Source organism: Mesocricetus auratus, unplaced genomic scaffold (assembly GCF_017639785.1).
Source record: "Mesocricetus auratus isolate SY011 unplaced genomic scaffold, BCM_Maur_2.0 Super-Scaffold_100015, whole genome shotgun sequence".
NCBI classification, from domain to species: Eukaryota; Metazoa; Chordata; class Mammalia; order Rodentia; family Cricetidae; genus Mesocricetus; species Mesocricetus auratus.
The window spans coordinates 64,396,554-64,421,144 of NW_024429198.1; the positions used below are offsets into that span (position 1 = coordinate 64,396,554).

A 24,591-nucleotide genomic window follows, 5' to 3' on the forward strand; every position below is an offset into this window, starting at 1 on the left:
TGCTTCTCTCCGTCATCCTAAAGTTTCACTGGGTATGGAGGTTCTAAAGGGGGGAGGGAACCAGCTTTGGACGAGTATCATGATCTTTGAGGATTTCCATGTAAGTGGATTGAAATTAATTAAGCCTGGTGTGGCTTGCATGCTTTAATCAGGCACCCAGGAGGCTGGTATTCTAGAGGATCAAGTTGAGGCCAGTCTCGGCTATATAGTAAAACCCTGTCTCAAAGGAAAGAATTTTTTTTAAAGCTTTAATACTTGCTTCTGTATATAAGCACAAAATACTTGTTTAAGTAGGATTTGCAGTTTTGTGTCAGGCTGGTGTAACAGTGTTTGGGACATAAAGGACACTCAAGTTTTGAAATGAAATCCGTTTGGTTTTGTCTTGAACAGTCTTACTCAACGGTGTATGGTCATATATAACTGGGCTTGTGAAATTGGTGAGAACAAGCTTTATTCTATGGGCATACATAGCTCCAGCTCTGTGCTTTTTCTTGTATTAGCTATTCATATAGCCAAAATCTTGAAATTTGACAGGTGATATTTTAGATAGCTATGATATATATAAACTGAATACTAGATTTCAAAGTCTTTGTATGCAAAAAGGATGTAAAATAGTTCATTAAGTATCAAAATAAGTAAAATCTCTTGATTTTGTGCTTTATTAAAAATGAGCATTAGAAAATTTAAGAATCTATGCATGGTATGTTTCTGATTTGTGTATTATTTCTGTTGCATAATTCTAGCTGAATAACCAACCAGCTTAGGCGGGTAAATGTCTATAATGGTACAGTATTCCAGGTATAATAGCCTTTATACCTTGTATTTCCTTATGATTTAGTTTTAGGTCACAGGTCTGTATTAGGCCAAAAATGGCAAGGGCATGTTTATTTGTATCTGCCAGCCTGCCTGTCTTTCTCTCCTCCCCCTCCTCCTCCCCCTCCTCCCCCCTCCTCCCCCCTCCTCCTGTTTGTTTTAGTTAGTTTTACCATATGTTGCCCTAGCTAGCCTTACAGGCACTCTTCCTGCCTTGGCCTCCTAGAGTACTGGAATTACAGATGTGAGCTACCGCTGTGCCCAGCTAAGATGTTGTTTCTTAAGGATACATTATAAAAACCAAACCAGACCTGATTTACTTTACTGTATGAATGTTTTATTTCCATGTATGTCTCAGTCATGTGTGTGCCTTGTGCCCTCAGGTCAGATGAAGGCTTGGGGATCCCCTTGAACTGGAGTTACGAACGGTTGTGAGCCGCCATGTAGGTGCTGGGAATTGAACTTGTGTAAGAGCAGGTTGCTCTTGACCACTGAGCCATCTGTTCAGCCCCTTAAAGATTTTCAGCTTTGCTTTTAAATATATTATTTTATACGTCTGAATGTTGTGCCTGCATGTATTTCTTTCTTTAATTTAAACGAGAAACAATCTTATTTTACAAATCAATCCCAGTTCCCTCCTGCATGTGTTTCCATGATACCTGTGGAGGTCAGGAAGAGGGCATCAGATCTCATGGAACTGGAGTTAATGGATGGCTGTGGGTGCTAGGAATTGATCCCAGCTCCTCTGCAAGAGCAACAAGTGCTCTAAACTACTGAGCTCCAAACTCTCCAGTCCTTATCTTTGTTTTTTGTTCCCACCCCCAATATGATAATTGTAAAATCTCAGAAGAACACAGTAACTGGCCATTTTTTGAATTGAGCTGGACATGTATTGAGGAGACTTCATTATGCTAATATATCAGGCAGAACATTTTAATTTGATTTGCTACCAGTTTGGTGTGGAATACATGAATATAATGCAGTTAATATTAACTTTGCATTATAGCAAGGGGAAGCACTTTAGTTTGATGTTAATCCCTTTTCAGTTTTGCAAATTCTTTCCTGGAATCAACCCCGCCCCGTGTGTGTGTGTGTGTGTGTGTGTGTGTGTGTGTGTGTGTGTGTGTGTGTGTGTGTCTGTCTGTGTCTGTCTGTGTCTGTGTCTGTGTCTGTCTGTCTAGGTAAATACATCTCACTCAGTCTTATGGTGTTATTTGTATGTATGTTTTCAGAACTGACCGTTTGATATTGGACAACTAACTGGTGTACTCTTGCCTAGATGAAGCTTTCTCCAACTCTTAGAGTCTCTTAGTTGCCTGTAGTTCTTTGTGTGGGTAAAGCCTCATGGGCTTTCCCCATCTGGTTAAGTGACGCTTTGTTCAGCTCATGTTTAGGCAACTTTGTTGGTGAGACTTTATGGGTGTGGTTTCTGACATTTCTAGGAGACCGGATTTCACAGCAATCTTCCTATTCCTCTGGCCCCTGTTCTGTGATGATTCCCTAGCCTTAGGCGTGGGAGTAGTATTATAGTATGTATCATATCCTTCGGTTCTTGGGTTCATGTTCTTTCTCATTCATTGTGGTCTAAGATAGCTTCGGCTTTTGGCAAAGCTGTCATATATTGCTAATGATTTATTTAAAATAATGTGATGGTTTGAATATAACAAATTTGTGGTTTTGGGAGGCTATTTATTTTATCCATAATGTTCTTGTATGACAAATACCTAAAACTGAAAGCTTGCTGGCTGTTGCATTTCATACTTAATATCCCCTCACCCTGGAGACAGAAACAGGAGGGTCACAGGTTTGAGGCTCACTTGGATGACCTAGTAAGTTCAGATCAGCCTGAGCTACATAGTGAGTTCTAGTCACAACCCTCAAATATGCATTGTATATATAATACACACATATGGGTGACAACTTTCTATAGTAATGTTTCTTGTTCATTCATCTAAAAGTCTTGTTTTTGAATAGTGAGGTGTCTTAGAGGGCTTAAGGTAGACAGTACTCACTAAGAATATGGTTTATTTTGTCTTCTTTTTTAAAAATTTATTTATGTATTACATATACAGTGTTCTGTACATGCCAGAAGAGGGCACCAGATTGGATTGTAGATGGTTGCGAGCCACCATGTGGTTGCTGGGAATTGAACTCAGGACCTCTGGAAGAGCAGCCAGTGCTCTTAACCTCTGAGCCGTCTCTCCAGCCCTATTTTGTTTTCTTAAGCAGAGTTTAATATAGAAAACAACGACCCTGAACCTTGAACTTCTGATCCTCCCACCTTTGCCTTCCAAGTGCTGTCACAGCATGATAGGGTTCTTACACACGCTCAGGTCAGCCACGGGGTGTGTGTTCTTTTATTTAGGGCACCACGCCGCTCCCCAGTTCCCAAGTAGAGTTGTTTAGAGCCTGGCTGTTTCCACGCTCACGGCCAGCCCCAGTTCTGTAAACCCTGCTTCAGAATTGTCTCCCCCCCCCCCCCCCCCAGGGCAAACACAGACGCTCTCTGTCAGGGCGATTCCATGATTGCAGGCCTGTTCTCTTGCAGTTGCCTTCATCTTTGTCATAATACAGAAGTAGAAGAACAAGAGTTTGCAGAGTGTAATATTTTTCCTCTCTTGAGTGCATGTCCTCATTTTGTGTGTGGGTGTCTGTGGTCACCTGATGGTTGCTAATTACTACTGCTTGATTAATCACTGGGTAGCTTATTTATTTAAAAGTGGAACACTTGCCATATTGAACCAAAGAATGACTGTTTCTCTTTGGTCATTCTTTTAAAAAAAAATGGCTGTAAGGCCTTTTCAAAATAGGGTGACTTGGAAGCTTACAAGGAAGATGTTTTTGTTAAGTTTGCTTCCTGCTAAAGTGCTAAAGTAACATCTGACCAGTAAGTTGTCTTGCAAATTTTATTTTCAGATGTGTTGAGCCATCAGCCTCTTGCTGTGGTCTTGTATTTACACATATTCTAATTTCTGTGAAATAGAATATAGTGTGTCATCACATGCCATGGCTTCCTTGCTAATTACTCTTTAAAATTAACTCTGAATTCAAGATTGGAGTTAACTTTTCCCTGCTTTGAGTTACATTCAGTCTCAGAACTTGAGAGACAGAGGCAGGTAGATCTCTTGAGCTTGAGATCAACCTAATCTGCACAGCACGTACCAGGCTAAACAGGTCTATACAGGCAGTGGGAGGTGGGAAGGGGGGAAAATGCTGTGTTGTTGAAAAATTGGACACGTGAGCTGGAATGAACCCTTCCCTCCCCACGTTGCTCCCAAGATGACGTTTTATCACAGAGACCTAACTGAGTATGCCTGGGAAATCCCATTATGGAAAGTTAAGAAAACGGCTGAGTGTCATGTGGTATTAGATGTTATGGATGCTGTCTGTCCTTCCCGTCATTGTCCCACCGGCAGCAGCTTTTACTTTGCCCACTTAGCTCCCTACTCCTCACTCGGTGGTCTTGCCTGGTACCTGCGCTGTTTCAGCTAAATTCTCCTGGGATTGGCGTGTAAATATCAGGGTGTTCCAGTCGGCAGCGGGAGCCGAAGGAAGAAAGTGATAGAGCACAGCCAGGTCGTGAGAGGCGTTGGTGAGCAGCAGATGGACAGACAGACAAGCCTCCCCCGGAGCCCAAGACTGACTTTCCACGCCCGAATCTTCTCTCTCCATCTCCCACGTGCTCAGACCATGTTTGCATTGCCGCATCCAGCCTGCTTCTAAAGATCTATCGTGTGCGGCAAGAGGCAGCGTATTTATTTGACTGTAATAAGTCAGTGGTCTTCAATTTCACGATGGTTTACTAGATTTTGGATGAAATTTAATAAATGGTAGCAATGGGCTAAAAGTTATTTTTGGGCTAGCTTGTGCCTTTTAAGTTTTTTTTGTTGTTGAGAAGTTATTATAATTTTAGGTGCTTTAAGCATTTGGGGGTGGGGGTATTATGAAGGTGTTGGAGATTGAATTGAAAATCTCTGCTCATGCAAGCACTGAACTACATCCCAGATCAATCATTGCTTTTCTGTTCAACGTGATAGTAGAGTCTTTTCTTTGGCAATTAGTTTTTAAAAGGAACCACCCTTAGAGAGAGCCTTATTTGATAGTATCCCCTCTACAGCTGTACTCATTCGATCTCATTTCCCCTTTTTGGTATGCATTTGGAGGTACAAAAATAAGAATGGAGAACTCTGACTTAAAATCATACAGCAGAGGCTGTGAAGCACATTGCCACTCTAAAGCAGGTATAGAACTGTTGATATTAAGTAAGATACACAAAGAGACAGAGGGTTGGTATTGGGAAGAGAGTGAAGAGAGTAATATGAGACAGAATCAGGAGTAATCATGGGTTAATTAATTAGCAATTAACAGCAGCTGCTTAGATTATTGGGAATTAAAACTATTTTACAAGCAAAACTGGCTAGCAGTCCCTTTTCTCATGCCAGCGAGTAGCTCACCAACAATACCAAGAGACTCAGAAAATCTCTGTGGGGTTGTTTTCTTTTCCCCTTCCTTTAATTTCCCTCTCTATAGAAGGTACTGTGTAAGAAGCCAGGACTGACTCAGTCTAGTGAAAAAAGGGTCGCAGAGAGAGGTTTTTGATTAACATTGTTATTATATTATAAAATCTTAGATTGCCAGATTAGGGTAGATTTAGTATTTAATGCATTTCCTGAGGTCCAAGAAAATGAACTGCAGAAATAGAAATAAAGGAAACAATTTCATTTATCCTCGAGACAGTGACACATTAAGGACTAATGACTGCCAAAAGGAAATGTCAAACACTAAGCTAGTCTACTTTTTTTGGCAGCCAAAAATCCGGTGAATCAACAGTTTTAGGGTATGTGTATTTGATGTGGGCGAAGGAAGAGAATGTCTAACATTCCTTAAGGCCCCGTTAAGATCACTACGGTTGGACTTGAAGCCTGTTTCTACTTTTCTAAGTCCAAGAAAGGCACACGCTACAGAATAAAGGTGGTTGTGGGGCTTTGTGGGTAAGACAGTTGGCTGTGCAAGCAAGAGAGCCTGACTCTTAAGTCTTTAGCATCTGTGAAAAAGTGAAGCTTGACCGCGTTGTGCCTGTAAGTAACCCCGTAATTGGATTGTGGCGGCCAGTAGATGCTGGCCAGCCAGTTTAGTGAAATGGTGAACTTTAGATTCAGTGAGAGACCCTGCTCAAAACAATAAAGTGGGGATGATGGAGGAAAAATACTGACACGCTTCTCCTGCTCCCCCATACACATACATCTAGCATCTCTGTGCCACGCATGCGCGTGCGCGCACACACACACACACACACACACACACACACACACACCACCACCACCACCACCACCACCACCACCACCACCACCAACAACAACAACAACAACAACAACAACAACAACTCTAAAAGTAGATATTTGAACCAGGCATGGTAGCACATGCACTTAATTCGGTTACTTGAGAGGCAGGGACAGGCAGATCTGTGAGTTTGATGCCAGCCTGGTTTACACACTGAGTTCCAGGACAGCCAGAGCTACATAAATGACTTTTGTGTCCATCCTTGTCCCCACAAAGGAGGGCATCGTTATGCAGATCATTCCAGATAGGAAACATTTTAAACTTACTTATGTGTTTTTGTTTAGTTGTTGGTAGGCCTGAAGAAGTGGTTTGTTTATATGTATGAAAACCATGTTTGCACATGATGTGAGAAAATACCATCAAATCTGGAAGTGATGGCGTACGCCTTTATTTTTAGTACCAGCCCTCTGGAGGCAGAGGCAGAGGCAAGCAGAGCTCTGTGAGCTTGAGGCCCGTCTGATGTGACATTTTCTTTAAGAATTCGGGCAATTATTTTGAACATTAGCCACATCTATTATAGAGGAAATTATGGGTAGTATTTAAAGCCTGTATTGTGTATGAAGTTGGTTTACCTTTGGTTTGAATACAGTAATAGCCTGCAGTTTTTGGTAGCTATTTTACTTAAATTATACAAATGTTTAGTACTTTTAAAAGTTGCTGAGTCAAAATTGTTCCTATCAAGGCAGAAGTAGTTCAAGAATGCTCAGCAGATAAAGGTGCCTACTGTTAAGCCTGATTTTTGTCTCTAGAACCCGCATGGTGGCAGGAGAGCTCAGACTCCTACAAGTTTCTTCTGACCTGCACACCAACACTGTGGCATGAGCATGCAGTACACAGATATGTACACTAAAATGTAAATAAATAAAAAAAATTCATGAATGGAGAAACCAGAAGTCAGTCTAATTTCTTTGTGAAACAGTGGTGGATTTGTAAGATGCAAATTGTTTGCCACTGGAGTATTTTATTAAAAATTATGATTTGTGCATGGGCATACATAGAGAGGTTAGAGGTAAACTCTGTCGCATTGATTCTCTTTTTGTAGGTTCCAGGGATTGAATTCAAGTTTCTAGGCTTGTATGCCACCTGCTTTTACCTGTTGAGCCATCAATTAGACCCAATTACCATATTTTTAAATGTTGGTTCTTGATAGAAAATTGTGCATGTATTCACCTAGAATTTGATTATAGAATTCTGAAAGCTGAAAGGGGGCTTAATTGTATTATGTTAACTACATACATGGATTTGAGAGGGGGCAGAGAGATTTAGTGAGTCTAGGGAAATATTGGTGCTCATTGGGATCTGAAGGGCTTGTAAAAGTTGTACAGTTCAGGTTATGGGTTTACTGTCTTTCTCCTATCAGTGGTGCTTTGTCGATGAACAGCCTGCGTTTTCAGCTAGCTGTGCAGGCCTCATCTGGTCTATAATAGACCTATGTGACGCCATAGTCGGGCACTATCCAGTGCTGTCCGGCAGGCCTGAACTGTTATCCTGTCAACCTTGCTAAACCCAAAGAGGGAGCCCCCTTCTTGGATGAAGTGTTGGTTAGTGTCGGCAGCTTCCTTTGTAGCGTTTAGTAACCCTGAACCGTTGACACGTGAGCTTGTTTATTTCTACCAGAGAAGCAATCAAGAATTTTACAGTAGAAACCAAGTCTTATAAGATACTCTGTACATAATGTGAATATTTGTATAAATTTATGTATTACTCCATATATAAATATAAAAAGAGTAGTTGCTAGCAGCAGGTTGTGTCAACCATAACTAAATATTGCTACCGATTTCCTTCATCAATATTAACTTGTTCCGTGCTCCGATACATGGATCTGTGGATGTTTACAACCACACCAAAATTTAGCAAATCATATGAAAGGAGACAAAAAATGATTTCAGAACCTTTTCTGCAACTAGATTGAAACGGATGTTTCTTTAAAGGCTGTCTTAATTTCTTCTTTATAAGATTTTTTTTTACTTAATATTCTTACTTGGAACACAAAATATTGGGTCTTATGTCATTTTCACAATACTTATATTGTGCTGCTGTAATTTGTTAGTCAAGGCATTGGTTGAAAACATCGAATGTAATGCCTTTTCATTAATTATTGCTTTATTGGAGTGAGTTCTCTCACTTTTTCTTAGAAAGAAGCTTGATGGCATTTCTAGTGCAATGGTGAGAGTAAGCTCTGTTTTGGTGGAGATCTGTGTGGGCAATTTCTTATGAATCTTATTTTGAGGCGGGGCATCTCAGTAGACACTCTGTGAGAAAAAGCATGCATCCTTGTTGTCCCCAACTAAGTCCTGGTGAGCTGCAGAAGGTCAGAATCGCGTGCAGGATGCGGGTCTCTGGTTGGTCGTAAAGCTGTCAGGAGTGTTTACTCTTACCTCTGTGTCTCCAGATAGATCAGGCGGGCCTGGGGATGGCTCAGCCAGGGAAGGCACCGGAACCGGCCGAATAGGACAAAACCAATTCTTAACATGTAAAATAGGAAAATTCTAATAAGTCACAGGAAGAAAATTCACTTTGCCTTGGGGTTTTAGTTAGGGTTTCTATAGCTGTGAAGAGACACCATGACCACAGCAGCTCTTGTAAAGGAAAACATTTAATTGGGGTGGCTTACGCTTTCAGAGGCTTAGTCCATTATCATCTTGGTATTCCATGGTGGCGTGTAGGCAGACATAGTGCTGGAGAAGTGGTGGGGAGTCCCGTGTCTTGACCTACAGGCCGGCAGGAAGTGAACTGACCTAGGCTGTTGAGCTTAGGAGACACCAAAGCCCGCCCCCACAGTGACACACTTCCTCCAACAAGGCCACACCCACTTCCACAAAGCCACACCTCATAGTGCCACTCCCTATGAGTTTATGGGGGCCAATTACATTCAGGGAGAGAGAGGTTGGTTTTGTTTGTGGGATAAACACACTCTTTTGGTTTTTCGAGACAGGGTTTCTCTGTGGCTTTGGAGGCTGTCCTGGAACTCACTTGGTAGTCCAGGCTGGTCTCGAACTCACAGAGATCCGCCTCCCCAGTGCTGGGATTAAAGGTGATAAACACACTCTTACTCGGAAGCTTTCTATTTAGAAATGTTTGTATGACATGTTTGCCAGTACACGCACTTTATATTATTGTAGGCATTGTCTGCGGAGAGACTTTGTTCCGACCCTTGTTAGCTACACGGAGCATGAAGAGTCACCTAACTTGCCCGAGTCTCTGACGCTGCCTCTGGGCACTGGGTGTGATGACAGCGCCCGCGCACATAGCGCGTTGTGAAGCTGGAGGGCTGCAGCAAGACCTTTGTAAGATTGCGCAGTCACCGAAACCCATCATTTGCAAACACCAAGTCCTCTTTTTGTTTTTAAACTTAAGATTTCCAAGAGTTTTGTAAAATGATTGCATCTAACATTCCGTTGGTCAAAGAGCTTACTCTCTCCATCCACAACCTCCTGCTTTCAGCTGTGGTCATTATGTGAACCCTGGTAACAATGGCTGAAGGTTATTTCAGTTTTTAGCAAGTGTGTCTGTGCTAACTGTTGCAGAACTTATTTTATTATACCCTGTTATCTTGAGTGAAGTTGGTGGCCTCATTCCCAGATTCATATTATGTTCTCCTTACTGTGAAAATGTACATTTTGCTGGAGTCTGGCATATTCCGTAGTTAATTCTGAGTTATCTGGCATGGGGAAGCGAGACTGATCATCAATGTTCATTCTCTGAATCGAGTTTTGAATAGGCTTCCCGTATAAAAACCTCTTCATTATTCATTCTTACTCTTTTTCAATTTGTTTGATAATTGAATTTGAAATAGACTTGCTATTTGAATACTATATGTTTCTTTTCTTATTCATTTTTATAGGTTGTGCTTGTATTTGTCCTAGTTTATTTAAGAAAAAAATCTAGTGCTGGTAGGAAAACTATTATGAACAGGCATTTTTTTTTCTGTCTTAAGAAAAAGGCCCCACAGTTCACTGTTTCAGGGACTCGACAGCTGATTGAGTAAATACCCATGTATGAGTTTAAACCTTGTCTGTGTTACTAAAAAGGCTGTGGAAAAGGCATTATAAAGTCTAGAAGAACTTTCTCCCGTTACGATATAATGGGTCTTTCTCTCTAAGGGTTTTTAAAGGACCAGAGGAAGATTCCTCTTAGGAGAAAGTCTTACGGTTAAGGTGGCGGAGTCTGAGGTAAGGCTTGTGAGATGATGCCATCATCACTTTCTGCTTCTGGAATGTGAGCGCTTGCTGTCAGACATTATCTTTGTTTACGCAGCGCTTTCTTGCTTTGGTAATAATACCCAGAACTAAGAAAAATGGCACATATTTCATACCTGGACAAGGATTTCAGTTTGTAAGCTGAGATTTTTTTTTACTGTGTTTTCTCCCCCCTCCCCCTTCTCTCTGAGACAAGATCTCTCTGTAGCCTTGGGTGGGCTGGAACTCAGAGAGATAACTGTCCTTGCTGCTTGGGTTTAAGGAATAATATACACACACCCCATGCCATTTCTTTATACTTGGCATAACATTTTTAATTTAAAAAATTTAAATTACATGACATTTATTTATTGTGTTGCAGGCGTCGGTTTTCCCTTTCTACCATGTGAGTTCTAAGGATCAAACTTGGGTCGTTAGGCTTGGTGGCAGGCACCTTTCACATTATTGCGTTATATTTGTAAGTTCCAAAATGTGAGGAGTACAAAAGAGTATTAAAAGGAGGTCCTGCTTTCTCATCCTTTTCTAGCCACTTACAGGTTTTCTATTTAGTTTTTTTTGTATTTTTCAAAATTATTTCATGTAGATGAAGCAACACACATGTACATATACACAAGTAATGTAAAGATATTGTTAAGAGGAAAATACTGCTCCTTGAACCGTTTTTTTAGGTTTTTCTGTTTCCGTATTTATTAAGACATGATTTCACTATGTGACCAAGCTTGGTCACATAGCGCAGAAATTGTGCATATGCAGCACCATACCCAGTCCTAAAGATCCCCACCCCCCAGTGCCTTTTGGCCTTAGAATGAGTCATTGCTTGTCAAACAGGCGTAACAACTGGAAGACCTGTTTTACTGCACACTTTGCTTTCAGGCCACTGGATTTATGCCACACACCCTCTTCTCTAACCTGCCCCCATCGCTTTGCTTGTCTGTCCCTGTGCTTCACTTCCTATTCTCCCCGGTGTGGCGTGGCGGTGTGGCGTGGCGGCAGCTTACGTCTCTTAACACAATGAGCTGTCAAGGTCACATGCGTGGAATATAACCATTTTGTTTTGTTTCACCTCTGAATTATTTTTTGGCCGTGTCATAGTGAGTGGCCTTAGGCTAGGTGATCTGTTATAGATTGTTCTATATAATACTGAAATTTCTCTTAACTGACACTGAACAAGAATCCATCTTAGTGTGATGTTTACAGCTTAGGCATTTAGCATATTCTTTACACGATTTTCTTGAGGATCAGCTCTATTTACACTTTGTTAATTTGTTAGCTTTTTTCGGCTAAGCTGAAAGTTTTTTTCACTGCAATAACTTTGAAAGTTTTATCTTGTTTTGTTCTAACAAGACAGGGTTTCTCTGTGCAGTAGTCCTGACTGTCCTGGAATTCACTCTGTAGACCAGGCTGGCCTCGAACTCACAGAGATCTGCCTGCCTCTGGTTCCCCAGTGCTGGGATTAAAAGTGCGCGCCACCAACATCTGACTGAAAGTTTTATCTTTTACTATTTTCCTTCTCAGTTTGTTTGACCATCTGTTATAGTCTTTAACTCCTAACCCTGGTTCCTGTACAGAAATGCATACTTTGTTCTTCATTTTGGTTGCTGTTACATTATCATTTTAACACAAACAAGGCCTCATTCCTGCCTCAGAGGTCCTGCGTTGTGAATGATGGAAGTGTCTGATTTTAATATTGGAATTATAGCTCTAGCCATGCAAAAAGATTTTTTTATATTTGATTAAGGGATACTGAAAAAAATCATGATAGAAATTGGGTCTGTGCTCTAAGGAGAAAGAAGTATGTATCAACTGAAGCTACTTTCTGCCACGTGCTAACTGGGAGATCAGCATTAAAACATGCAGTATAAATCTCATCAGTGATATGTTTAGGTAGTTGAGGTTTAGGATAATTACACAAAATGTGTTTTGTTTTGAACATGACATCGGTAACTAGGAAATAGGAGAACCCACATTTAACCCCCCCCCCTTCTTTCTTTTCTTTTTGTGTTGTTGGATAGTAAACCTTGGGCTTTATACGTGCTGGCCAAATGGGTGAATACTTTATAAAGTTACGTCTTAGTCTGCCTCTTCAGTCTCTGTTTGGGGACTTTGTCCTTCTGCTCTGCTGGGTGCTGCTATGCCTGATTTCTGACCTTACATTCTCTAGAATCAGTCCTGACACTGATGGCAGTTGACTGTCCTTTGCCTGTGGGCTATGATTGTACCACAGAGAAGAAAGGATAGTTTCAGTCTCTAAGCTGGAGAGATAGTCAGTACATGACTGTCCAGTTGGCCTGGGGACCCTGATAGTATTGTCATAGTTCAGGACCACAGTTCTGGAGACTTCTATTAGGCCTGCCACTAAAGCATTCAGTGCTTGAAAGAAGGGTGTCGACTGTTTCAGTGCTTGGAAAGGTATCCTATTATACCTAAGGTGTCCTAGCATACCCAAAGGTGTCCATGAACCCTGTGAGGTGAGCTTTGCTTGCGAGACCTCAGGGTAGCATTTGGACCTTGCTGCTCCAGGCTCAGCTGAGGCTGTAGGCTACTTCTTCTCGAGCAGGGCTCCACAGCAGTGATTCCAGCTCCTTTCCTCTGTGGATCTTACTTTCCCTGTCAGCACTCTTTCCCTTTCTGTGCCCCATCCCCGTTCCAAGATCCAATGAGGGTCTTCTTATATAGCCTGTATTTTTTTAAAATAAGAAATTAAGCTGCAGCTTAATAAATACAGCTTTACAGTACAAACAGAAGCTATACAGAGACAAATAAAATTTGTCTTTTAAAAAATGCTTATACAGAAAGCTTTTACATAGATGCTTGGTCCTTTCACCATTTTCCTTCCTTTACAACTCTTCTACATTTTTTCCTCCTGAGAGGAAACTGTTGTTAACTATTGTTAACAATCTGGTATGAATAACTCTATTACTTTCCTCTGCTTATATGTTAAGTTCATAGTTCCCCCAAATTACCAAACTACAATCATTCCCCCTTTTGTCATAAACAAACATTCTCTTGATGATGATATCATTGCTTACAATCTTGCTTGTTATTATTTAAAAGCACTTGATGAAAAAGGTGGTTTTCATTTGTTTGTTTTAAAGACTTGCTTTTTTCCTCTTTATGTGTATGAGTGTTTTTCCTGCATGTTCACTATGTATGCGCCTGGTGCCCATGGAGGTCAGAAGAGTCCATTGCTGCGGGTAGCTGTAAACTATCATGTGGATCCTAGGAAACAAACTTGGGTTCTCTGCAACAAGGTTGAGTGAGCCAGGTCTCCAACCCTCTTGAGATGCCTTTATAAAATCTTATCCTTATTGCTGAATATGGATTTATTTGTGATTTTTTAAAAAATTATAGTAACTGGAGCCGGGCGGTGGTGGCGCACGCCTTTAATCCCAGCACTCGGGAGGCAGAGGCAGGCGGATCCCTGTGAGGTCGAGGCTGGGCTGGACCGACAGCCTCCAAAGCAATACAGAGAAACCCTGTCTCATAAAACCAAATATATATACATATATATACATATACATTAACTCCTCCTTTTTTTGATGAGCATTTGCTTTTTAAGTTGTTTTAAAGCATTGTGTGTGACATAGCAGTGAGTAACCCTGAAAGATACACCCTTGCATTTGGTGTTTTTATTATATGAAAGATCATCTATTTTTAGGGAGATATTGGAGCTGGGGAGGTAGGGGAAGAGAGGACTATTTTCTACAAAGGGCTAAACATAGTGGCTGTTGTACCACCAGTGTAAGAAAATACCCTTCATGCTCTCCCTAATAGGTGTTAATTGTTTTAACTTTGCCTGCATGCCATGTGGTTTTTCTCTTTTGTCAACTTACTTGTAGTTAGCTCCTGTTTTTTCTAACTATACATGGATCTTTTTGTTTATTAGAAGCCATTGAATATCACAGCTGTTGCTCCAGTATCTGCCATTTATTTTATATTTTATCATCTTTTTTTTGTCGGTAGACTTTAAGCAATCACATGGAACTTTTGTAAATTTTTTTTTTTTTTTTTTTGTTTTTCGAGACAGGGTTTCTCTGTATTGTTTTGGAGGCTATCGGTCCAGCCCAGCCTCGAACTCACAGAGATCCACCTGCCTCTGCCTCCCGAGTGCTGGGATTAAAGGCATGCGCCACCACCGCCCGGTGGAACTTTTGTAATTTTATACACTTTTGTTTACCTTTGTCTTACGGTAATGGAGTTCTGTTTGGAATGAAAGCATCCTTATCTTAGATCACTTGGATGCACACATTTGAGTCCTTCATAGTTAAATCACAAGAAGCAGAGCCACATGGAAAGAGGTGTGTGTGTGTGTGTGTGTGTGTGTGTGTGTGTTTCTGTCTCAGATTTATTGTAGAAACTTAATATTATATAATCATGGAAGTAGATTAAAAGTTTATGTGAGGCTGTCGCTTTTATATGTCTTTTATAAAAGAAAAAGGACTTTTAAGCTTGGTGTTTCTAGGAAAGAATTGTCACTTTTAAATGAGTTTCATATAAATTGACATATTCCAAATATAGATTCCTTTGAAAAATGTCATGGTTGAATACAAGGTAGTAATTAATTGCCTCGCTTTGAGTTAGATTTTTTTTTTAAAAGAAAGTTCTTTTCACATAGACCATTTTAATTGTTTAGGATCAAAATTCTTCGACCTGGCTGGCTGGAAGAAGCAGCCTAGTTCCTTTAATGATGTTTTTAGAGTCTTTTCCTTCTGTATGTTAAATCTTCCTTTCTAGCTCTTACTGGTACCACATTTGCAGGATTTTATACTTACAAGTAGTTTTTTCTTTGTGTGTGTGTGTGTGTGTGTGTGTGTGTGTGTGTGTGTGTGTGTGGTGTTGTGCATGCACGTGGGTCCTGAGGCATCTCGTTGTTTGACCTGTAAACAGTTTCACTACTTAATTTTTTGCGGTCTCTAATGGCAGAATTTGTACATCATTTATGGTTATACAAGTGCTTTGGAAATATTGAATGCTACCCCCCCACACACACACACACATACACACACACACATGTTAGGTGTACATTCAAGTGAGTAATTCTTTGTCTAATCAGATATAAGCAGCGAGTACTAGATTAAGATGGAAATAGTGGGGAGGGTGTAAAGTTTAAAACTACAGGGAGTGAGCTGAGTAATGGGTTTTTCTTTGGTATGAATTGGGTTTAAATCTCTCTGTCTCTCTGTCTCTCTCTCTCTCTCTGTCTCTCTCTCTCTGTCTCTCTCTCTGTCTCTGTCTCTCTCTGTCTCTCTCTGTCTCTCTCTGTCTCTCTCTGTCTGTCTCTGTCTCTGTCTCTGTCTGTCTCTCTCTCTCTCTCTCTCTCTCTCTCTCTCTCTCTCTCTCTCTCTCTCTCTCTCTCTCTCTCTCTCTCTCTCTCTCTCAAGTAGAAAGTGCGAATTCTTGAGAGTTCTCAAGTAAGGAAAGACAGAATGAAATGAGGGGCTGCCAGGCATCACCTAAGAAAATCTGTTTTAGGGAAGGAAGAGGAAAGAATGGTTTGGTAAACTCCTCAGAGTGCAGTCGACTAAAATACAGAACTTATGTGGGCATCTGAAAATAGGATAAAAAATGGTCAGAGCACAATTTGTTGGACCCATTAGGGCCTTCTGATAGAAAAAATGCCATTAAGTCTCCATCATTTTTCAGTTCCTTCTCTTTGGCTAATTTTTTTTTTTGTTATACATAGTTTTCCTTATCCTCAGTAGGTGCTATTCACTAAAAAGGGAAATAAATGGCTTATATTAATAATGTCATTCTGTCTAAGTAAGAAATACTCTTTGTGGCTGGGTGGTGGCGGCGCACGCCTTTAATTTCAGCACTCACTCAGGAGGCAGAGGCAGGCAGATCTCTGTGAGTTCGAGGCCAGCCTAGTCTACAGAGTGAGTTCCAGGACAGACTCCTAAGCAATACAGAGAAACCCCGTCTCGGGGGGGGGGGGGGGGAGAAAAGAAAAGAAAAAAAATCCGCAAAAACAAAAAGAAAACTATGTGGCATGCTATTAATGATTTTCCATCAGTATTGGTAATGTATTTTTATTGATATCATAGTTTTGAGACATGATCATTTACAAGCACTATCCATTTCAGACAGAAATAAAACAGACAAATGCAAAAGAAATATTGGGGTTTAGAATGTAAAGAGCAAAACTGGTCCACACAAAGATCAATCTCATGACCGGTCTTTGAACCTACATGTATGAACCAGGCAGGGCAGGGATCCAGCTCCTGTGTTTCCTGCCTATACACACACCATTGTAGATGCAGGGAATCCCTTGAATTAGCAAATGAAAAAAAATCTAATTATACTGGACTAAACTAAAAGTGTTCCCCCTCCCCCATTGCTCTTTGGTGAGTTATTTTATTGTGAGGAAGAGGATTTAGTTAGACCTTAGAGCATTGGTTCTCAATCTATGTGTTGTGACCCCTTTGTAGGCCAAATGACACTTTCACAGGGGTCACCTAAAAACCATCTGAAAACACAGGTGTTTACATTATGATTCATAACAGTAGCAAAATTATAGTCATGAAATAGCAATGAAATAATTTTATGGTTGGGGTTGCCACAGCACGAGGAACTGCATTAAAGGGTCATCACAGCATTAGGAAGGTTGAGAACTGCAATCTGAGTGCTATATTACTCGTTTTCCTTTGTTGCTTGTCATTACCTAGACGTATTGGGATTTTTTAAATACTTGGACACTGTACACGTGAGGCAAGACCTCAGTAATCTATTACTGCATGGCAGAGCACAAAGCGTCTCTTAACCTAGTTCTGAAAGGTGGGGAAAGCAACAAGGATTGATTTCTGTTAGGTGGTCCTCATTTGGGTTGACTATCTTAAATTAGAGTTTTACTCTGTGGCCATCTGATAATTTTTATTTTGCCTAAGTAGAGTGTTTTACCTATATGCATGTGTGAGGGTGTCAGATCCCCAGGGACTGGAGTTACATTTTGAGCTGCCATGTGTGTGCTGGGAACTGAATGCCAGTCCTCTGGGGAGAGTTGGAAGCTGTTGCTCTAAAGATTTGAAACTTTATTTTGGAAATAATATAAAAACATATGGTTAAGATATAGAAACATAGTAGACTTTACTAGGAGAAAAGGACTGAAGCTAGACCTTTTCCTCTGTCCCCAGCACGTATTTTACAGAGTAGACATTCGTTCTGCCTTTCCACTTGAGGATATCCTTCCTTATGAGAGTTGGAAAAGAAAGCTGGAAATACGGAACTATCTTAGGAGACTGTGCCTTTTCAGGAAGCAGTTTTAGATTGGGAATGAGCAATCAACATTGAAAGTTAATGTAGGGCTGGGTGTGGTGGTTCATCCCCGTAAGCCCCACACTTAGTAAGTGGATCAGAAACTGATAGCCATCCTGAGCTACATGATGAATTCTATTAAAAAATTTTTACCTTGAATCCCAGCACCCGGGAAGCAGAGGCAGGTGGATCTCTTGAGTTCGAGGCCAGCCTGGTCTACAGAGTGGGTTCCAGGACAGCTGGAGCTACACAGAGAACCCCTGTCTCCCGAAACCCCCTCCTCCAAAACAAAACAAAAAACAAAAACTAACTAATAGGGACAGGAAAGGTGCCTCAGTCACCAGCTGCTCTTCTAGAGGACCCGAGTGAGATTCCCAGCGTCCTGGTCCCTACAGGTGTCGGGTCACCTGGAACTGGAGTGCCAGGCTGGGAGGCTGCCATGGGGGTAGTGGTAACCAAACCTGCGTCTGTGCTCTCCTTAACTGCTGAGCTTCTCTCCAGGCCCATCGCTGTATTTTTGTGAGGCCGTCTCCAGCTGTGTCTGAGTACACCAGCTGCTAGCCAGGGAGCTTCAGGGATGAGAGACCCACCCCCTCCCATATTTTCAGGGCTCTTCTCTTATATTAGTTGCTTGTGAAATGTCACTAGCTTTATTTTTTATTAACTATATGTTCTTGAGGGGAAGTGGCCTAGACCTGTGAACTTTATATATTAATTTTGTGGCAGAGGTTGAAGAAACATTCATTGAATTAGTTGAAAATATTTATTAATATTAGCATAAACATAATAAAGGAACTCGTCTTCTATACCTACTCTGTACCAGGAATTATAAGACGCTATGTGCAGCCTCACCTCATTTTTAAAGTACGAATTTGGTGCTGGTAAAGCGGAGTGGGTGGCTTAGTGACGAGTATAACACTCTGTAGCTAGAAACTGAAAGTGCCGCATTTTGAGCCAGCATGATCGCAAAAATTCTGTCCTTAACCATCATTCAACATTGTATGTCTTGTTGAGAGAAATAATATACTTGATTGCTAATATTGTAAATTACATAGTAATACTTCTGCTATCAATACTTTATTACAAAACACCACATTTAGAGAGAAACTGAAAGAACTATACAGTGGATACCCATTTTCTTGATTTTGTTAAGGTTTGGTATATTACCTCACCCGTAACTACCTTGCAGCTACCTTATTTATTTATCTTTTTTGCTGTATCTCAGAGTCATCTGACAAAATATAACGGTCACTGTAGCTTAGGTTGTTGCTGGAGTTTCTATTTTTGTGTTTTCCTATGATGCTGGCTTGACTCACAGCTGTGGTGCTCTGTAAGGTATCATGAACACTGACCCATTGGATGGATTCATGACTGGATGTTTACTGGGAGGTGGTACAGGCTAGGGGATGGGCTAGTTGGAGGAAGTGGGTCACCGGGAATGCTCTGGAACGCCGGCTGGTCATGCGTGCGGCCGCCCCTTGCCCACAGCTGGTCACTGAGTTGAGCAGCCTTCTCTCTCCGCTGGCCTCACCGCAGGCCCATAGCAGTGTGGTTGTCCAAGTGTGGCTTGAAGTCCTCTCGACCACGAGCCAAGGTAAACTCTTCCCTCTCCTAAGGTGTCTCCTCGGGCTTTTTAAGCTAGGTGTGTAGCTAATGTTAGGAGTACTTGCCTAGCATGCTTGAGGCCCTAGGTTGGTTGTTGACACAGGAAGAGGTAGGGGAAGGAAAGGGCCCTCATCACCATCAGCATAACCCATGTAGGAAGACAGAGTGAGTCTTCAAGTGTGAAGTTAAAATTCCTGACATGTCAACTCGGTGGCTGCTTTATCAATTTAAACTTGCTTCTCTGAAAATTAGTTATCACCTTATGAATTCTTAATCAAGCTGGGCATTGATGGTCAATGCCTTTAATCCCAGCACTTGGGAGGCAGAGGCAGGCGGATCTCTGTGAGTTTGAGACTAGCCTGGCCTACAAGAGCGAGTTCCAGGACAGCCTTTAATCCCAGCACTTGGGAGGCAGAGGCAGGCAGATCTCTGTGCGTTCCAGGCCAGCCTGGTCTACAGAGCGAGTTCCAGGACAGCCTCCAAGGCCACAGAGAAACCCTGTCTCAACACCCCTCCCAACACAAACCACAAATTCTTAGTCAAGGAGATAGAAGTATAAATTTATTTAGATATTTACTGGATGACTTGCGCATGTGTGGGTACCACATAGTTTAAAATGTGGCAAGGAAGAAATAAATTACTTACTCATTCTTGTAGACATTTTGGGTTTCCAGTCTTGGTTGATCTCAAAGCATGTGGCATGAACCTGTCGGCTGCTGACCAAGACCGAACACAGGGTGCAGGCCTCCCTACTCTTTCCAGCTGATGACCAAGAATGAACGCGGGGTGCAGGCCTCCCTACTCTTTCCAGCTGATGACCAAGAATGAACGCGGGGTGCAGGCCTCCCTACTCATTCCAGCTGATGTCTTTCTTGCTGTTCCACGTCTGAGTCCGTTTACTCAGACTTTGCATGTAACTCTTAACTCTAAATAAACCAGTGTTTCTTTTCTTTTAATTGGTTGTTTTGAGATGAGATTTTGCATGTTGCCCAGGCTGGCCTCTGACTTATACAGTTCTTTTGCTTCAGCATTCAGAATGCTGTGTTTACCACGACACCTGGCTAAAGCCTGTCTTCACCAGGTGAAAGCTGCTGTTTTGGTTTTGCCTCAGTCACTGGGAAGATCAAGCCCAGAAACTGTTTTATTGTTCTGTCATTGCTGCCTAGTCCTTAATCACGAATTATTAAAAACACTCTAGGATTCGTTAGGTTTAATCTTTGCAGCCATGTATAATATTGTATTACTTTCTAAAGGTTCTTGAAATCTGAGCGTCATATTCTGGACCTTTGAGGTTTAGAATCTTGGCTTTTTAATCATTTTGCATCCAGTTTAGGTATTCTGCACATGAGAATGTGTTTACCTTTTTGATTCTATAGAATTAGGCTTTGTGTAATTATAGCCACATTGTTTTTGTTTTTTGTTTTTTTAAGTTGGCCTTCATGTATTTGACAGCTAAGACTGAAGAGGGGGAGGTGGCCCTCAGCACGCTGGACAAGTGCTGTATCCCGATGGGAAATAGTTTAGTTTTTCACAAGGATATTTTTGGTTCCTAAACTAACAAAACAGATTAGCTAATATATAAATGGCTATTGATTCTTACCTGGCCACTCTTTTAGAAAAAGCAGCTTGCAGCTTTGGTAACTCTATTTTAACTATAGCCACCAAAGTCTAGCAATAGAACTGGGCTCTAAGCACGATTATGAATGAGTGTACAGTGTGGTTTACCCTTAACTACCACTCCTTTGCACATCTCTGTGCTTCTAGGTAAAGTCTGAAAAAGGGCGATGGGAATTGTTTCTGGAGCTTCGGTTTTAAGAGACGCGTCACTAGCCCTTGCCGGTTAGTGTTGTTCACAGGTGCTCCCTAATGCGGACTTGTAGCAGGGATTCCCTTGGAGGCCTGGGTTAGGCTTCGTTGCCAGACTGGGTGGAGGGCACAGAGAGAGGGGCGAAGGCATGATTTATGGGCTCTGTAGGTTAAGATTCTTCATTATGCATGCCTTGGAGTTTTTTGTTTTTTGTGTTTATTTTTCCTCTGAGTCTCTTTTAGATAGGGGAAGGGAGGCTAAAGATTTGTTGACATGTTTTTTCTAAAACACCAATCAGCTGGGGAAAAGGAAGGTCAAACTTGCACGGAAGAAAGCTGTTTAGAATATTTATGCTTCCCCTTCTTTTCTTTCTCTGTAAAGGTAATTTGTTGTGCAGTTTGTTCAAGGGGAGACTTGCACGTAGTTGACCAGGCCCTTTTTTATAGAAGGAGTGTGGAAGTCACTTTACATTAACATTGGGAGAAATAGCTTCTTTGTATTTCAGTGGGAACCCAAGTCTGGTCATCCATGTAATCTTCAAACAATTGTTAGAGGAGTCAGGTGTAACTACACGGGGATTTGCAGATCAAAACATCAGAGAATTATATTAATAAGGTCTATTTAGCTTCATAAAGTATGGGACTTTGCTCCTTTTGTAAAATGTAAAGTCGCCATTACTGACGCTATCTCTCTAGTGCCATTGAAAATTATTCTTCACATAAAGTGCGTACTGCACTTCCTCTTCCCTCCCCGGTAGTTACTGGGTTTCTGTCTCGAGAACTCTGGCCCCAAGAATCCCTGAGTGTTGGGAAGAAGTGGGCTTCCTTCTGTGTATGTGGAGGAGCACACACGTCAGTGGTGGTCTGCACGTTGCTGCTGAGATCTCTCAGATGAAGTGGAGGCCAGAAGAGGCTGTGGGCTGCCCTTTTCTCTCACTCTGCCAGAGTTTATTTCTGAATCTATAGCTAAGGGGTTTTTGCTAGGTTGACAGCCTGCAAGCCCCAGTAATCTTATTTTCTTACCACTTCTAGTGTTGGGGTTACAGGTGTGTAACATACTTGGAGCATGCATGTAATGGGAACATACATGTAATGTGTTTGGCTTGTTATGTGGTGCTGGGTTCCAAATGCCATCTCTGCAGCCCTAGGTTGAGCAACTCTGTCAGCCCTGGGGCTGGGTAAGCAGGAGGTTCAAGCAAGGTGAATCACTCACGACAGTTGGTACCTAGGAGGCAAAGTAGTTTCTGCCCTGACACTGCCTAGGCGTAGCATCCTGTCTGAGGGTATTTAGCCAAACAAAATGACCAGTAAAACAGCATTTCCTTTTCTCATTCATACCTACTGAGCTAGCAACCAGGGTAGAGATCATACAGTGAGTCTTACATTCCTAGCGTTGTTAGCACCTGTAGACTTCAGGTAGGCGTGGTTTGCAAAGTGATCCTGGTATTTATACATTGAAGTAGAAGCCAAGTTTCAGTTTATTAAGTCCCAGGTACCAAGGTGCCCTTTTCAACTGTTTGAGGCTGTGGTAGTTGTTGTACCAGGAGAATTGAGAGTAGCAACCAGCCCCAGGGCTTGTGAGCCCTACTTTCCAGTCCCTTTGCTAGGGCCGTGACAACTAGTATTTGGGTGTGACTTGTTGTCTGTTGTCACCACCCCACCCCCACCCCCACCCCACTTCTTGGTCAAACTTTGTTTCTGTGAAAAAAGACAGGTGATGACCAGCTGCCCTCTTCATGAGACACGTTTGACATTGAGAAGCAGCGTGGTACAGAAGAGTTGTTCACTTCTGACTCAAATGCCTTATTCAGGGTTCTCCTTCAGCGCTTGCAGATTTCAGGGGGGAAAATTACAAACAAAGGAGACATTTTTGTTTTTTGTTTTTTACAGTATACACAATTTTAATAACAAAACTTTCCTGTACACTGTATTACGGTTTCCCCGCCCCGGTTCCTTGTATAATAGTATTTTCTTCCTATTCCCCCCCGCCCCCATGGCTCTTAAAGGTAATTGAACAAATGGGTTTGGTCTGTACTTTTGAGTTTCCAGTCCCAGTGTTCATAGGTTCACCAGACATTCCATGTATCACACTGATTTTAAAAACTCAGGGACAAAAAGGTTAGTTGAAGGAGTTGGAGCCATTTCCAGATGTCCGCAGTAGGAGGATGAGAAAGCTTCTGTGGTCATTTTCTGGTTTTGACCTCATTTAAGCGCTATGAGTTTGCTCCAAGGTAGCTAAAGAAATACTTATTATCTATAGATGGCCCATGTTGTCTTAAAAACCAAACCAAACCAAAAACCATCCCTTCTGGTTCAAGCATTTTAACTAAAAAGATATGAAAAATGTGTCCTAAACAGACTTGAGATAGTGCTACCACTGGATTGCTGTATTAGGAAAGGTATCATGTAAGTTAGCTGTTAAAATAGTCTTTAAAATTATCTATATGAGAGGGGGGAGCGGAGAGAGAGGGAGCTTTATAGTCCCACCCTCTACATAGTTACATGTGGGAATTATGACGTAAGAAAATAGTAAGACCTTTATATTTTAAAATTCAGACTAGTGCTGCGTAGAGCTTGCTTTTACTGGAAAGATGGGGGTCTAGTTTTTAGTGATCAGCTTTATAATAAGCAGATTGATTTTAAAAATTGGTGAGTGGAGTTTAGGAAGTTCAGTCAATTCCATTCATTGAATTGGTACTCATTAAGAAATTGCATGTGGTAATACAGTTTTTTTGGCTTAAAACTTGGTGTCTGCTTTTTGATGCTGGCGGTATTACCAGTTTTATATGGGTTTTCAGATTTACCAGCCATCTCAGAAAGGTAAACTAGAATTGAATTCCCTGTAGGCCACAGAAATGAGTAACAGTAGTTTCAAACTGTTTTTAGTTCCTCTGCAGACACTTCATTTTTCTGAGACATTGTTTTTCTCACTTGTGATGGTCATTTTCTGCTAATCTTTAAAACTGGGGTGGGGGGGAGTTGGGTGGTAATGCTTAAGAGAGTAAGACCCCACCTAAAAGCCTTCACATTTAGAACCTAGGAACTGCATATGGTATTGCTGCGAGGCAGTTCTACTCTGGCCAGTTGGTACCACAGATACCGCAACACAAATACATACCAACTAAATGGAACCCTGCTTTCTGTAGGCAGTTAGAAATGGTAGTTTGTGCTTTAAGTAAGAAAGGAAAATACCTGGTTGGCATTACCATTGCCAAAAACATGGAAGGAAAAAACAGTGTGTCGTTGTTGTGCCCCCCCCCCCAAACTCGCCTTGGTGGCCTTGGCACTGCTCTTCCCAGGTGCTAAATGTCTTGCTCTGCTACATATGCTTCATTAACTATAGCCTTTGGGACTAACTGGAGTTCCTAGTTGATATTGCTTACTTTTTAACTCACAGTTTGAATTAATTTTGGTTGTGAATTGAAATGATGAAAAACACTCATCCTCTAGGGCCAGTCCAGTCTTGGATGCTCAAAGCTGTACCGTGAACAAGCTGCCTGTCACCTGACAAATGGCAGTGTTCACCGCGGTGCATGTGTTGGTAAATTCCAGCCCACCTCGGTGGGGAAGCAGTGTG

General features: G+C 41.6%; 1 protein-coding gene across 1 annotated transcript in view; it reads left to right on the top strand.

Moving 5' to 3' along the window:
- The window catches only part of Ctnna1 (catenin alpha 1), a 115,626-nt gene that overhangs the window by 55,655 nt on the left and 35,380 nt on the right, over positions 1-24,591 (top strand). The gene's annotated exons all lie outside the window — the stretch shown is intronic.